The sequence below is a fragment of the Melozone crissalis genome, unplaced genomic scaffold (assembly GCF_028551555.1).
Source record: "Melozone crissalis strain CALT ecotype California unplaced genomic scaffold, PUWL_Pcris_2 ptg000107l_1, whole genome shotgun sequence".
Classification (NCBI taxonomy): Eukaryota; Metazoa; Chordata; class Aves; order Passeriformes; family Passerellidae; genus Melozone; species Melozone crissalis.
In genome coordinates this window covers 4,797,026-4,812,259 of record NW_026535884.1, presented here as the reverse complement: position 1 = coordinate 4,812,259, position 15,234 = coordinate 4,797,026, and the positions used below count along the sequence as shown (strand labels likewise).

The following is a 15,234-nucleotide window of genomic DNA, read 5'->3' as shown; positions in this document are numbered from 1 at the left end:
TCCCTTCTTCTGTTTGGGATTTTTCCTCTTCAACATTTTGAGAATCTTTTCCTAAAGTTTAAGCTAAAAATAAAGCGAGTTCTGAAAACACGCCACTTCCGTGATCTATAGAACTAACCCTCCCAGAGACCTTCCTGGAATGGCATTTGCTCTGAAATACCAGGGCTCTATATCTCACCTATTCCAATATAGGTGGAAATCAAAACCTCTAGCTTCTCCGGCCAACCTTGCAACCACCTCTCTCCAAGTCTGGACACATTTTATCATTTCATTCCCTTACTTCCTTCTCTATGGAATGCGAGGCAGATTCCTGTTCCCTTCTTTTGGGCTGTCAAGTCCAGGAGCAGAAGGGAAACCCTTACAGAGAATTGCTGAACATGAGTCTCAGGTTGGAGGAGACCAGAGCACCTGTGTTTCCTTCTCTCGGGCAGAGGGAGGGAAGCTGAGCTGTTGGATGAGGGATCATTCTATCTGCCCAAGGTCGGCACTGCCAGATCCCAGGAGCCAGGCAGAGGCACCCTCCCCCCAGGCCGAGCTCCCCACCCCAAATCACTGTTTAAAGATTCCAGGCTAAGTAAACATCCCCCTTCATTTTCTTCGTCTAAATAGAAATGTTTTGATTTCACATCAATCTAAGGAAGCCATTTATAACCTGATCCTGTCACACGGACTTTTCATCTCTGCCCGGGACAAACTCTCCCACAAGCTCTATTTACACTGAGCACTTCCTCTGAAAACAATGCCACCGGGAGTTTACTCCTCTTTGCCCCTCTCCACACCCTTGGAGGAGACACGGGCTCTTCCCGCCTCTGTACCCATCGCTGTGGCATCCTGATGGCAATCCTCCCTTTGAAGGACAGGTAGATCTTGCTGCAGCCAGGGCTGGCAGAGAGGTGGGCAGAGCTCACCAGGCCATTTTACTGCCCTGCTGCCCCTGCTTCACCCCATGTGCTGCCAGCAGCTCCCATGCAGAGCCTGGCTCTGTCCCTGCATGCAGCCCTGCAGCAGCTCACCCAACTGCACAGCGCAGCGCTGCAAGCTGGGCACGGCTCAGCCCTGCCTCCCCCGAGGCACAAAACGGGCTGTGGGGGACACACGGTGTGCAGGAACAAAAGGATCTGCAGCCCGGGCAGAAACGGGCCATCCCAGCCAAGGGGCACACTGCTACACTGATAATAAACCTAGCTTTGCAGGGAGAGGAGGAGAGAGCCCAAGCCTGGCTTTAGCGTGGGGTTAATGAAAACACACCCTGACAGAGGGGAGGAAGGGTCCCAGCTGGAAAAAGGGCGTGTGGGAGCTGGGTGAACCAGCTGGCATGGGTGGAGGGCAGCAGCAGGAGCTCTCTGCTGGGCAGAGCCGGGGTGCAGGGCAGAGCCCTGGGGCAGGACACAGTTCTGGGGGGACAGGGTGCTGGCTGGGGAGGGACAGCCTTGTCACTTCACAAGGCCGGCTACGTCGAACAGATGGAGCTTTCATATTCCTATTGAAGAGTTTTAAGCCCAGCTGAGCAGCTCCGTTCAGGAGGGAGGTCCCACTGCCAGCTTTCCAGGAGCTGCAAGCTCTCATTTGATTAATTATTAACAGCATTATTTGGGGCGGGGAGGGGGAAGAAAGGAGGGCTGACATGCATGCACAGTCCTTTTCTTTTTTAACCACTGTGGTGCAAACTTGACTGGAGACACTCCAGTCTGCCCAGCAGTCCCAAGCAGGGAGGGCAGCACGGCTCGCTGGGGTGGGAGGTGAGGATGCTGCACACTGGAGCCTCTTCACACTTGAGCTGCAGTCCCTAAAATGGAGCCAAACATTGGGAACATGCTTCTAAGGAGCAATGCCCTGGCACTGCCCAGCCGCATGCTGGGAGGAGGCAGGGAAGGCAGCCAAGTGCTCAGCCCCTACCAGAAAATATTCTCCCTCCAGCATGAAGACGTGTCTATTGCCCTAGGCAGGGCCAGGGCAAAGGCAGAACATCCCAGGCATGGCCCACAATGTCTGAGAGTGGATTTAGTGCGTATTCTCCCCTCTTCAGTTTATCAATAAAACATTTTATTGCTTTTAGCCCAGGAAATGACCTTGGATTAGTGGATGCTGTCTGTTCTGGCTGACCTTGGGGAGTTCACAAAGGCTCTTTAACAACGTCCTCTGCCCTGGAAGCATGGATCCCGCCCGTGCGTGCCTGCGAGGAGCTGGGGAAAGCCCTCGGTGTAGAGTCAGACGTGACAGGCTCCAGCTCAGCACTGGGCAGCCAGGAGAAGGAGAATGAGAGACGTGGGAGGGGAAACGGAGTGAGCAGCCAGGGCGTCCTTACCCGAGAGCTGCCAGCTTCACTCCCTGCTTTCCCACAGCCACGAGGGCTCTCCCCACACACCCCATCTACAAACCGGGCAGGAAAGGCTGGGCACGCTGCTCTGGTCCCCACAGACTGCCAGAGCACAGTCTGCCTGCAGTCCTCACTGCTTGATTTCTCCTGCGCCCTACACTGGCATTTATAGACCCACAAGGGTCTGCTTTCCTCCCTATCTGCAGCTCCCAGAGAGCTGAACCCTGGTCCAGCCCTGGCCCAAAGGGGCAGAGAGCAGTGCCAGCTCCCTTCAGCAAGCCCAAATGCTTCCCCTTGCTCAGCCTTCTCAGCTGTGATTTCCTGATCCCCCAGCCCCAGTGCAGGGCAGGCACTGGGCAGGGATGACAGGATGCCCTGAGAGCAGGGGAAGCCACGGGCTCCAGAGATGCTGGTGCCCTGCTCTGGGGCTGCCAGCCTGTTTCTCATCACCCGGCCATTGGGCTGCTGATGGGGCTTCTCTGGGAGAAGAGCTTGTGAACACAGGGAGCCCCTCCTTTACCCAAACAGAAAACAGCCACAGCATCCCTGAGCAGTGTGCGTTTTCTGTGAGGGAGTGTAATTCTGAAAGGAGAGAACGAGACAGGAGAAACCAAGAGGAATTTTCCTCTCAGGGGAGCAGACACTACAAGTAAAGAGCAGTGAGTGCAGAGCTGTAAGTCAGGGCCAGGTCCCTGCATGCCACAGGGCACAAGCAGCCCACCCCCTTACAACATACAAGCCTCCCTTTTCAGCCATGTCCTCTCCCAGTGTCCCCATCCTGGACACAGAAGGTTCCCCATCCTCTCCTGCAAACATCTCAACCCTTCCAGGGCTGCCCACAGAGAGACCCAACCCCTCCCAGGCAGGCAGGACCCCCTCCCCAGCGCCTGCCCCCCGCCCCAGGTGCCGTCTCCTCCCGTCGCATCCTCCTCAAGAGCAAGCCCTAAAGTGTTAACGGCGATTGGTGAAATGGCACAGCAGATTGCTACAATAAATAATTTACTGATATTTATAAATATTCAAATCAGCAAGCTTCAGAAATTGAAAGGGGGGGACTCAGTTGACGGGGAGGAGGGATGTTTAGGGAGGGGAGGGGGGTCTGACATTAATTCCCAGGCTCTCCAAATTCACTCGAGAACTGTTTCTCATTTCAAACAAATATTAAATCTTTTGGTGTCAAGCCTCCAAAAATAAAATATCAAAGAGAAAGCCACCACCCCCTTGGTGGCCAATGCCTTGTCTGCCGTGACTCTGGGAGCCCTGGGTGGCCCTGTCCTCTCCAACAGCCACTCACTGGGGGAATGGTGGCAGCCTGCACCTCTAATGCAGCTCACCACAGCACCAACCACCAGCCAGGACAGGAATTCCCATTCCTATTTTCTACAAGCCCCTGCCTTCATCTTCCAGGAGGTTTTGTAAACCCCACTGGGAAGAAAGGGCTGCACATTGGTGCAATGAAGATGGAGTCAAGACTGTCAGCTCCACTTGGGAACACGGCTTTGTGACAGAAACAGAACAGGAGGTCAGTCCTTCACTCCTTGCCTCTGGAATACAATCTGGTTTTGGTGATTCAAGCTGGGGATTATGAACCAGAAATGCTGGCTTCCAGCCTGGTTTCCAACCACAGCGTAGCCATCAGTCTCCCCAGCTTTCTGTGCCTAAAGTTTCCCCATGCAGGGGCGGGGAATGAGGACAATTACCCACCAGTGACCCTTACCCAGTGCTTTGGGGTCTCTGTATCAGCACTCTACATCACTGTGCCGGATGGTTACAGAGTCTTTTCCACCTCTGAGCATCCTACTGACCCCTCAGATGGCCACGGGAGATGATCCCATGTTTTCCCCTAGACCACCCCACTGGTAACACAAGGCTCCAGCATGGGGTGAACTTCCCCCAGATGAGTAATGGCTTTTCTAATGCACGGGCAGGCTGTCAGCTTCCCTACTCCCAGTGTTTTATGGGTTTAACTGAACGGCTCTGAACTCCCTAGTAAGAAATAAAGTTATCCCTCAGCGTCCCTTCTAAACATTTCACTCAGTGCAAACGGTGTTTAAGAAAAATGAGGACATATTTCTTCTTAAGGATGCAGTATCCCCCTTCAGAGGCCTAATTTATGCCATATATCACTGGCCAGGGAGAGAAAGGCAGTGCAGACCTCACACTAGGAGCGAGCTGGCCCTAGCACAGCCGCTCCTGCTGCAATGGTGCAATGGGCTGCAACTCAAAAAGTCCTCCAGAGCCCGCAGAGTCCCTGCTGAAGGGCTGAGCTGGCTGGCAGGCAGCAGAGCAGGATGGACACCTTCAATGCTCAGCACTGTGCTGCTGCAGGCTCCTCACCTGCCCCACTGCAGCCCAGCCCAGGGTTGGCAGCGTCCCTGTCCCCTTGGGGGCTGAATGGGGACAGTCCCGGCCCCTCTGCCTCACCTGGGCTCCTCTGACCCTCTCACCCACCCTGACCTGCCCCACCAGCTCTGCACAGGCACTTGGCACAGCTGGCAGGGAAAGTGGTTCAACTTCGAGCAAGGACAGGACTAATCCTTCCTTGCAGCTCTTTAGTAACGCACGTCTGAACCTTTTCCCAGGCAGATCTCAAAAATTACTCTGAATGTGCTTTGATCTTGTCTGCCCCCAGCTTCCTCGCTCAGAGCGCCACTCAGGGTCTGCTTCTCGCCCGAGTGCCAAGGCAAAGCTCCTCATCTCTGCCCTTGCCTTTGCCTTGCTCTGCACTCGTGTGCCCTGGAGCATCCAAAGGACAAGAAAAGAACACCTTTCTGCATACAAGTTACACAGTGCTGAGTGTAAAGAAGAGGGGAAAAAAGTGGGGAACAACGTCAGGAATTCTGATTCTGCCACCTGCTCTGCTACTGTTCTTTCTCTTTGGGCAAAGGACATCGTGCAGGCTCCCCTTCTGCCGGGCTCCCCTTCATGGATCACCCACTGGGAAATGATTTCTTGCCCAGCTTAGCGGGCCCACTGCCTTTGCAATTTAGGTACTATTGCAAATCGAGTAACAGCAGAGAAAAAATACTGATAGAGGAGAGATTGAAGCTCAAAAGTCCCTTGTGTCCTGCAGCAAACTTCCTAGTTCATTTGTCAATGCAGGATCTTTGATAAGACATTTCAGCAGTTTCCTTCCTAAGCAAACCTGCTCTCAGTGCTCCAACCCAACGCAGTGAGCAGGGTCTTGGCTCCCCAGGCTGAGCAGCAGCTCCCTGGGAGCCTTCTGTCCTCGCCATCTTTCTTTCAGATAACATAAAGCCAAGAGGATCAGCTTTTCTGATCTAGTTTCTCTTCCTTGTCTTATTTATTTGTTATTAATTTTTTAGTCTGGTTAAAAGGTTTACCATCCAGAGGAGCATAAGTAGCCTCACTCAGCCTAAGTAACTCTATAAATCAAGCACAACTGCTAACATCTACATCACAATCCTGCCATCAATCTCCCCACAGGTTGTGAAGAAAACCAAGGGGGAAAAGACATGAAAGGGAGAGTGAAGAGTAATAGCTCATCACCCTCAGGTCCCTGCAGGCTCCCTGCGGCCCTTAGAAAACTCCCAGTGAAGCCAGATGCGTTGTCGGGGAAACTGAATGCAAACACAGTGCCTAACTTCACCTCTCCACAGCCCAGAGTGCTCAGGAGCGCTCGCAGGAGGACGCGGAGGGTGCAGAGAGGGAGGGGAGGGTGGTGGGAGCAGAGGGCTGGGAAAGCCTCTGGAGCAAAGCCTGCTACCTCACTGGGAGCCAGCCCCCAGGGAGTGAAGATGAGGCCAAGGCCTGAGCCTCTGCATAGACCCCTCTCTGGAGACCGAAGGGGTCAAGGCCAGGGGTGCAGGGGAACACAGAGGTGTGATCAACAGGACACCAGATTTGACACAGGGGAAACAAAAAGGACCAGGGAGAGACAAGAGATCTCTTAAAGGACAGATTCAGAAGGGAATTGCTCAAAGTTTCATCACTTCCTCTTGCTGACTGTCTTCAATGAGTGATTTTACAGAGAACCCAAAACCACCAGGACCCAAGTCAGGGGACACCAGCTCCCTGGCGTCAGGCTGGGCTCATCCCTAACCGAGGGCAGGGGTTAAGTGAGCCAGCTCCTAAAATAGGGTCCCTCTGACCCTTTGGTACTTGGTCGGCAGTTTAGGAGCAATTTGCAATCCCTTTCAGCACTATCAAGCTCAGACCTAACAAAGAATGCAGGCTGCTAATTAACTGCAGTGGGAAGTCGGGAGCTAAATAGGAGTTGGGAGCGTGAATGCTTGTTGCACCACTAAGAAATGCAGGGCCAGAGAAAGTTCATTACTGTGGTCTTCCAAGGTCCTGCAAAGTAAATCAGTGTGTCAGCCTGCAGGAGGTGAGTGAAACCTCAACAAGGGCTGCATACAAAGAGCAAACCAGAGCATCTCAGCCTCCCAGCTCATGCTATGTCCTCTCCACAGCGCCTGGCTGCTGCCTGAGCTGCGTGTGAGTGGGTAACTGCTCTGGGCTGGCTGTGCAAAGGGGGCACTCAGTGCCCTGAGAGGTTTCTGTGACCCCCAAGTGGGGCTGAACTCTTGTGAATCCAGAGCAGGTGCCCATTACACACCATATTGGGAGCTCAAGGGCTCTTTGAATCCCTGCAGATGTCTGCGACCTGCAAACATTGTGCAGTGTGGTTAGGAGAAATGCTTCCATCCTGTTGGAAGGAATGATCAGGCCAGAGGAGAAAGAGCTCTGGTGTGAAAGCAGAGGGTCATGCCTGAGTTGTTAACTCGGCAATCCTGTCAGAACAGCATGGGAGAGCAACCCCATGGCCGGGCCATGTGGGCACTCACTCCATGCTTCCCAGCGCTCACACCACTCTAATTCCATGTCTTGCTTTTTGTCGCTCTTCCTTCTGGTCATTAGAGCTCATCTTCTTATCTCCTATGTCCTTGTGAGCCTGTCCATGTGCCTGTGCTATCACTGACTGCAAACACCCCTCCGTGGGAACACACACGTGTACAGAAACGTGGCCGTGCAAGGCACCCTATCACATGCAGACGCACACGCGACCCTGCACACAAACACACACAACTGTATGCACAGGCTCATGCACACCAGCCCGTGTAGCTGTGACTGCACAGGTGTCACACCTGCACGTACATACATGTCCATACAGACACAGCACCTGCACCCTGCACGCACCTGGCTCCGCTCAGCCCCGCACACGCAGCCAGCACCCCACGGAGCCCAGAGCAGGCAGGCAGAGCCCACAGCACCCAGGCAGAGCCCAGAGCAGCCCCACGTGCAGCCAGCCAGCACAGGCAGCCGCGGGTGTGAGCAGGGCACCCGCGTGCACTCACACTGCGCACACGCTCCGCATGAGCCCCACGCCAGATGCAGTTTGTGCTGCAGCCTGGAGTGACAACACAGTGGACTCCCAGCTGGAGCCTGCAGCCAGGGACAGACACACTCCCCATCCCACCAAAGAGCCCCTCTGTACCCCCAGCCCATGTGCACCTCACACCTTAAGGCAAACAGAGCACCGGGGAATGTCTCATGGAGCTGACGTCCCAGCAGAGTGAGTGTGCCGGGCAGGGGATCTCTCCCTCTCCCTCTCTCTCTCTTCCACTCGCATCTTTTCATGAACTCTATTTCTCTTTCCTTTCTGAAAACAACTGAGCTGTAAATACTGTTTAACCTTCTTCCCCCCTTCCCCCTCCCCTCTGCACTATAAAAACACAAATATGCCATAACTCAGCTGGCTCAGCCGCCGCGCCTCCAACATGCCCTGCTCCAGGCCTCTCAGGAAGGTCATAACAAACGACTTTCCGATTCAGTGCTCCTGAAATAATTTTGTGTATTAAAACCTGAATCTGCACTTTCTGGACCGAAAGCCTCTCTTAATTATGGCAAGCGTCCTTGGGATGGACAGTGATCCTTCACTACAGCACTGCTAACCAACCGGAGAGGCAGTGGCTCCGGCTCCCCACCACCACCTCCTCCCGCTGCCCCCTCCCACCACCACCCAACCCACAGCCCCCCTTGCTCCCTCGCCCCCCCGCCTTCCCTTTGCCCAATCTGTTTTCAAAGTGTGTCTGTCCTTTATTAAATTGTTTTCTTTTCCACATTATCAGTTGCCATGGAGACCTCATCTCTCGGATTATTTGAATTTCATTATATCTATTGATTTGGGAGCATTTCATCTTTTTTATTGTTTTTCTGTCAATTTTCAAAACGAATAACCATCTAATTTGCGTCAGTGCTGATTATGTTTGTCCCTCAATAGAGGTCGGCAGCTGCGTCGGGGAAACAAATCAATGGGAAACCATCATAAACCTCCCCAGTACAATCTCCAGGATATGTGGGTGACATTCCACGCCTGCGAGAAACACTCATCATATCCAAACTTCTTTCTTTCTTTTCTTTTTTCTTCTCCCCTTCTTTTTTTTTTTTCTTTTCCCCCTCACAGATAGCTCTGCTGGTCAGTTGCAGGTACCGTTTAAAATCGTATTTATCTTACCCACGGACATGTACAATTTTGGGCACATCACATTTTCAGACAGGGAGGGGACAAGGGTAAGAGAAGTGCAAAGGAATATTTTCTTTTTGTAGGAAAAAATGGAAGAAAAGAATGATGAGGGAAAGAAAAAGAGGAAAAGTAGATGGGGATTGCAAATTGCTTACTATGTTTTTTTTTTAAATAATTTATGCAATTTTAAGCATTTATGTATAAATTTTTTAATAAGCCACCCTGGAGCAAAATAGCCATTAACATCCCAACGTCCTTCTGTCCAATGGGCTCTTGTGCAGGATCAATTTCCGAGAGTACTTTCCTTTTTTTTTATGACATGATAAAATGCTTTTAAAGCAACTTACACAAATATGGAAATTTTTTTCCCCTCCTCTTTTTTTGCCTCTCTCCCTCTCTCTCTTTTTTTCTTTTTTTTTTTATAACAGCCTCTACTTATTCACCAGGGAGAGCAAGTGAGTGAGAGTGTGTGTGTGTGTATGTGTGCTGGGGAGGGCAGTTGGCAGAAGGATAGACCCAGCCCTAACTGGAATGGACCTGCCTGTCCTTCTAACAAGGGCATAAACTTTCATTAGCGATGCACACAGTCAAAGGCAATTTAGGGAAACGCGCTGTACAGAAAAGGAAAACCTCAGCGTTTTTACTCGGTGGCTCCTTGGCTCCGTCCAGGGGGCTCTATCCTTGAGCTCTGCTTGTGCTCTCCAACCAAAGTGACCCCTTGGCCACGGGGGAGGCGGGAGGGAGCCGGCGAGGGGCTGGGGCTGCTCGGGGATCGCGCGCCCCGGGCTGGGCCAGGGCAGCCAGTCAATATTAACGTCCTGCTGCAACACACTGGTCCTGCAAGAGGCTCAGAGGGATCTGTTGCTCTGCCCGCTGCAGAGCTTCACCCTCCAAGGGGCCAGTCCTCCCCAGAGGTCTCTATTTTGGGCTTCTGCGCACTGACAAGGAGCTTGCAGCCGCTTGATGCCCCTTTGGGGCATTAGTTACAAGCCAGCTCTGCCCAGACCAGACAGATGTGTCGCTGCTGCTCCTGTTTCCACAGGATATACAGTCTAGTTATTTTTGCAGCTGGGACATGTTTGGCCTCACACAGGAACCTGGAAAATACCATTCCTAAAGGGACAACTCCTGCCACTGGCCCCACGAGCAGGCACAGCTCTGCAGAGGACGGACAACAAGCGCACGGCTGGAGGGAGAACAGCCCCACATGAGGGGCTTGGTGGGTCTGAAACTCATGGCCACGTGTTGGAAATTAAACACAACTATCTCTGCAGCTAGCATTCCCTTGGCCCTTTGGCTTTGAGGTTGAAGTTTGTGCACCCTAAACCAGCTATACGTTATACACGCCCAAGCATGGGAATCCCTGAGCACATCCCCATTATTTGCTCCAACACAAAGCCCTGACAGTACTTTCCATACAAGAGCAGATTTCTTTACCTTTGTGCACGACATACATCCAGAGATAATACACACCTATGAATTTAATCCTGCTAACAGCAGGTCTGCACATTACTGGTACCTTCCACACATCCCTGCACTCTCCCAGCCCTGTGCAGCCCCAGTGCAGGCTCAGCCCCTGCAGGCTCAGCCCCTGGCACAGAGCTGGGCACACACTTGCCCCATCTGCCATGTTTGTGCGTATCTGAACTAAAGCAGAGGTTAAAAAAAAAAATAAAATTCCAGGGGCAGCCAATGCTCAGCTGGAAAAACACAAAGTGCCGAGAACAGCAAACCCAATCAATAACAATCACAACCCCAGCAGTGGGTGAGGAAAGCATGAACTGTTTTGGCCTGCTCCCTGCATGCTCACCCACTTGGGAAAACACACACTCCCCAGAGGCCCGTGATTTCATCCCCTCCCACTCCACCCTACACTCATCCTCACCAAAAGCTTTATGGAGAGCAAGTCCCCCAGGCTCCTGTTCTAGCCAGGAACTGAGCAAAGAGGAGAGAGGGGCCCTGCACAGAGAAACTGGATCCCTGGCAATGAGGTGGCACCTGAGGAAGGGTCTTTCTGCCAGCAAAGTGCTCCTCACACCCCACACCCTCCTAACCTCTCCTCCCCTCCAAAGTTTTGCCCTTTGTTCCCCCCTTTCCATCCCAGTTGCTGGCCTTGCCCTTAGGGCACTCTTCTTCTCCTGCCTTCTTTCCTCAAGCTCCCAGCACCATTCCACCTTTCTCCTTCCCAGCAACTTCGGCCAAAGCTCTTGTGGCCCCACTCTGCACCCCCACACCCTCTGTACACCTCTCTACTCTCATTCCCTGTGGGCCCAGCAGAAAATGCTGAGCTTCCCAGAGGATAGCCCTGGTGACCAGCCTGGGGAGGGGGGAACATGGAATTCTGTCAAGGGAGACATGGGAGCTCTCCCTTCTTCTGGTCTCACGTCACTTCTCACTCAGACTGCACAGATTTGGGGGATTTCACTGCCGCAGCCGAGGTCAGCAGGAGTTGAAGGTTTTCAGATCATATATATCACTCTATATGGTCTTGTCTATAGTGAGTGCTAAATATAGCCAAGCCAAACCTGGAGGTGACTTCAGAGCTGTGGTGCGGGGACAGCAGCCACTGCACAGTCACTCTCCACCTCAAAGCAACGCACATGTCACAAGTCACAGTCCAAAATCAAGGATGCCTGTGAATCCTCTCTTCTCCCACTGCCAAGAGTGTGAGCCAGGCTCGCTCCCTCTCTCACGTCTGCACGATTCCTCATTTTGAGGAGTCAAAATGAAACATCTTCTTGCTTCCAGGTCCATTTTATCCATGGGATGTTGGACCCTCCTATGCATGACATGCCAGCATCTGTGTCAGCACAGCTACTTAAAAACTTAACCAGTGGAAGAAGCTCTGAATAGAAGGGGAAAGTCTCTTGTGTGGGTCAGAATAATTAGACTGAGCTCAAATTGGCTTTAGGCATCTGCTGCTGTGTCTGAGCAAAATCAAGCCATGCTGCTTCCATCAGCATCTCTCCGCTGCTGGCCTCGCCCTGCAGAACTGAGGGGATCACATACTGCCTGGTATAGGGCATCTCTGGGAACAAGACTTGCCTCAACTGAAGCCATAAAGCCTCCTTATCCAGATATCATTAAAGCCAAGAGAAAAGAGGCCAGACAGAGAGATTGAGATGAGCCATTTCCCCAACAAACTTGCTTCCCTTTTTCATTCGCTCCTTTCTTTTTTTTTCCCCTTTAACTGTCATTAAAATAACAAGTTTCTGTTACAGTCTAAACATTCCCACATTGTATAAAGGGTTATGTTACACTAGAGTCACTGCCGGGCCCAGTGTTTGCACAGAAACCTCACTGCAGGTCCCCCCTCCTGACGAAGTGACTTATTAAAGTTTAAACAGTAATTAACAGAACAATAAAAATAAAGGGATGTTTGGGGAGTCGTAGTGCACACAGGGTTTTTGGCAGTGCCAGCACTTTTCAGTGCCCTGCGCTGGCAGAAAACACGGCTGCAGAGCCGGTGGGAGAGATGGTGAGCTGGAAGGGGCTGCAGCAGGGCCAAGGCACAGCCCCAGCCCCAGCACGAGGGGCAGAGAGCAGCAGGGTGAAGGAAAGGCTGTGGGGCACTGGGGAGAGGATGCCCAAGGGTCCCCTGGCAGGAGGCTGATCACATTCAGCATCACCACCAGCCCTGCCCTCCGTGTGCACGTCAGACAGCACCAAGAACCTCCCCTGCCTCTTCTCCCATTCTGCTGACACGGCCCCCAAAAATCTGCCCTTGGGGAATCACGTCTCAGGAGCCAGAGCTGGCTTTTGGGGAAGTGGCTCCTTTATTTCAAAAGAGTAGTAGAGAGGGAAGAGCAATCACAGAGCAAACCCCTGAGAAAAATCTTGCAATAGGGAGACTCTTTACGGGAGACTCCAAGACCAAGCCCCTTGCCTGGGAAGTTTAAAAACAGACAGATGATGCCTTGTAGGGACTGATCCTGCCCTGTGCAGGTGTGAGCTGCAGATCCAACAGCATGGGGTGAGTTCTGGGGTCAGTCATTCCGTCCTGAAAGGCAGCCGGAGCCAGGATCACAGAGGCAATCCCTAGAGCCCTGCCAGAGCCAGAACCTTCCCAACCCATGTGAAGTTGGCTAATCAGAGCTCCCTTTACACGAGAAAACCTGCTTTTTCTCTGTTTTGTTCCCATTTCCAGTAGCTTGGCTTGCCCAGGATGAGCTCTAGAGCATGTGGGTAGAGTTTAAGCTTAGGTTGTCAGCCCTCCCTGTTACCCAATGTGCAGCAACTCAGAAAGATCTCATCTGAAGATATTTTTGGTGCCTATTGTAGCTGTTCTCAAATGTTTGCCTCAGTAGCTCACAGTGCTAGCTGGCTCCAGCCCTGATGTGTGACTCAGTACACACAGCATTGTGCAGTCCCATGTTTGCTAAACCTCTTCCAGTACAACTGCTCAGTTTGCAAATAAAAAGACAGCTCCATGAGGCTGTATCTTCTGTGCAGAGGGAACTCGGGGAGTGCTGCCTTGAGCCTCTCCCAAACCCAGGGCTTGGCTCCTGGTCTGTCTGGGAAGCAGCGGATCCGACCTGACCTGGGCCCTGCCCTGCTGCCACGAGGACACACATGGAGACATCCATCACCAGCTGTCCCGCCAGCCCAGAGCCTCCCTCGCTCTGCTGGGACGAGGAAACCCCAGGAATGTCCCCAGAAATCCCAGTATGGCACCAGTACCATACGTGAGGGCACTGGGACCCCGCTCACCCCTCTTGGAGGGTAACTGTGAGGTGGGCTGGGCAGTGCCAGGTTAATGGCTGGATCCGATGACCTTAAAGGTCTTTTCCGACCTAAACCATTCTATGATGTTGTGAATTCAGCCCAGGCTTCCAAGGTGCTGGTTTGTTAAGCCATGAGGAAGCCTGCATCAGCCATGACTGCCCTGCAAACACGTGCCAGGGTGGAGGGCTGGCATGTTAAGGTCCAGATTTAATGAAACCAAAACCCTGTCAGCCTTGGTGATTCTCCTGCATTTGGGTGTAAATTGATAAAGCTGCCTGGAGCTCCAGGGAGAACATGAGGTGGAAGCAAGGGGGAAAGGAGAGGCTGAGCTGAAGGCACACTGATGCACTTTTACTTTACACCTGTGTTTTAACTGGGCCCCAGGAGCTGAGCTGCGTGACACACAGCTCTCCACGTCTCCCTTGCTGCCTTGTCCCATTCAGCACCTCCTTCCCTGCTCAGGATGCCTTCACAGAAGCCTTCCTGAATCCTCCTGAGGTCCTTAGGTCCCACTGCCAGGGAGGTAAATGGGATGGGGCAGACACATCCTCATTCACAGCCTTGTTTGGCCAGCAACACTATTGTCCTCTTATCCCCAAACTTCTATTGCAACATCTTTTTTTTTTCTCTGTGGCTTTTCTGTCTCCCTGGGAAATTGGGTGCCACTGGCTTGTTCAGACTCGCCCTAGAGACAGTTTTCCAAAGTAAGCCCCTGAATCCACTGCAAATCAGGCAGGGCAGCTATTGACTGAACCCCCTGATCAGCTGGCTCTGTTTCTTTCTTCTTTTTGCTGCCCCAAGCCAGCTGGACACACACAAACAGCAGCCAGGATTGAGCACTGGAGCAGGGTGTTGTGTGAGGGTCAGCAGCTCACAGGAAAGGCAGGTACAGGTGTCTGTCCTCCTGACTCACTCCTGAGGCTCTCTGCACATTCCCACTCTCTGAATTAATGTTAGCTGAGCTGCCAGGCCCTTTCTGGGGGACTCCCCTCCCCAGCCACGGAGCATGGGCAGCTCATCTCCAGACAGCCCAGTGCCTCAGCTCTTCCCAACTCGCTGGGCTTCATCCTTCCCTGACTGATCTTATGCTCATGTCACTCTGCTTGGCTCAGGAGAATCATTTCCCAGCTGACACCACAGCAGTGACAGAAGGGAACTTATGCCTTTCCACTGCCGCTTACACTAAACTGAGAGAAAAAGAAACGCCACCCAAATCTGAACTTTTCACCCCATTCACCCAACTATGGGATGTTCCTCAACTCCTGGCTGTGCTGGAGTCAGGGTCTCCAGACTCACTTGCAGTGAGAGTGGCAGTGCCTGGGAGGGGAGAGGTGTTGAACAAGTACAAGCAGGTGCAAACAGAACAACAGAAGGTGCCCCCAGGTCAGCACTCACGTGCATTTTCCTCGGCCATGTCTGAGGAGACTTGGAGTCAGAACAGAGCACAGCTTTGCATGGGGGTCTCAAACATGTTCACAATGCAGAAAGACTGTCCTGTGCACTTCCTTTTCCAACACGTCGTTCAGGATGTCTCTACAGCAATGCCAGTAACTGCCTGTAGGGAATGTTATGTTAGAAGATTATCTAATGCACTCTTAATCATCTGGTCTTGCAATCTACAGTGGGAAATCAGAGCAGCCAGCATGGTATGACCCTTCCTCCAGACACCACTGAATTCAGATACCATTATCAGTGGTAGCCCTGG

At 52.5% G+C, this 15,234-nt stretch overlaps 1 protein-coding gene across 1 annotated transcript in view; it reads right to left on the bottom strand.

The window, feature by feature from the left end:
- Nucleotides 1–15,234, bottom strand: part of CASZ1 (castor zinc finger 1) — a 102,874-nt gene that overhangs the window by 44,382 nt on the left and 43,258 nt on the right. The gene's annotated exons all lie outside the window — the stretch shown is intronic.